This window comes from Carlito syrichta, unplaced genomic scaffold, assembly GCF_000164805.1.
Source record: "Carlito syrichta isolate Samal-C Ts95f unplaced genomic scaffold, Tarsius_syrichta-2.0.1 Scaffold312724, whole genome shotgun sequence".
Classification (NCBI taxonomy): domain Eukaryota; kingdom Metazoa; phylum Chordata; class Mammalia; order Primates; family Tarsiidae; genus Carlito; species Carlito syrichta.
Window position 1 is genome coordinate 1 of NW_007256820.1, and position 1,324 is coordinate 1,324.

A 1,324-nucleotide genomic window follows, 5' to 3' on the forward strand; every position below is an offset into this window, starting at 1 on the left:
CACAAGGTGATGCTGAAGCCCACCCAGGCTCAGAGCTTCCCACCCGCCTCCGACATCCAGGATCATCAGGAAGCTCTGTGGACAACACGGATCAAAAACCTGTGAATTCTTCATGTGACATCTGTGCTAAGAGCCACTCACAATGACCACTTCCTCCTGATGTGCATGGCCAACCTGAGCAGCATCAGCATCATGGTGGTGGCGAGGATAGCAGTCCCGAGGCAGAGGTGATGATGACAATTCTTTGTGGGAAGTGTGCAGGCTGTCCACTGGGCATATTCCAGTAGCAAACATCTAAATGGAAAGACAAGGCAGAGTGAAAAGAGACGTCACTGCTGAGCTGCCCTCAACCAAGGCCAATCTGCAAAGACAACCCGCTTACTCTCTCATTGCAGAATTGAAAACCTTGGTTATTTGTGCACAAATTGCTCAACTCCTATGCCTGTAGTCTGTCAGAAAACCATGTAAAAATGAACATAATCACTGGTGTCAAGACAATCTAGGGAGCAAACTAGAACCATGGAGAAGCGTCCCAGGGAAGTCTGTCTGTACTGTTTAGCATTTAGAAAGTAGTGCTATCAAAAGGGAAATAGGAACCTGGGCTGCATAGTGAGACCTCATCTTTACACACACACACACACACACACACACACACACACAATTAGCTGGGCATGGAACGTGGGTGTATGCCTGTAGTGGAGGCTGAGGGACACAGCTTTGAGTGAGCTTGGCCTAAAAAAGGGACAGAGAATTATCACAATGTGATTAAGACCATCATGTGAATGTGTGATAACAGCCTCAGAAAATTCTGACTATTTCTCAAAAAGAGAGGAATCGCTTCCTTATTCAACCTAGCTTAGAAAAGAGAACTCCCAATTTAATATCAATCACAGTGACTTAACTTTTGAATTGCCAACTTGTCAAGAGATTAACCACCAGAGAGAAAACTCTGGATAACATGGAGTCATCATCTGTGAAGGGGTTGTACTTGCCTTGCTCCTTCACTGAGCTGTGAATAAGATAGACTTGACACTTGAACATGCACTGTGACTTTCCTTCTCTCTATACCAGAAGGAAAACGATGCCAGAAGCAAGAGCCACTATCTCTACTTATCATCAATATGCTTGGAAAGTTTTCATTCACATAAGATTCACTGAAGACTTTGAAGGATGCTTTTATCCTTATGTTTTATGACAAATATTGATCATTTGTCTGATTTTCTGTGAAGAAAACCACATGATCAAGTTTTGACCATCATGGTTCAATTCCAAACTTCTTTCCAACTTTAGAAAACCTTTAACTATGAGGGAAGCTGCAGCCTAT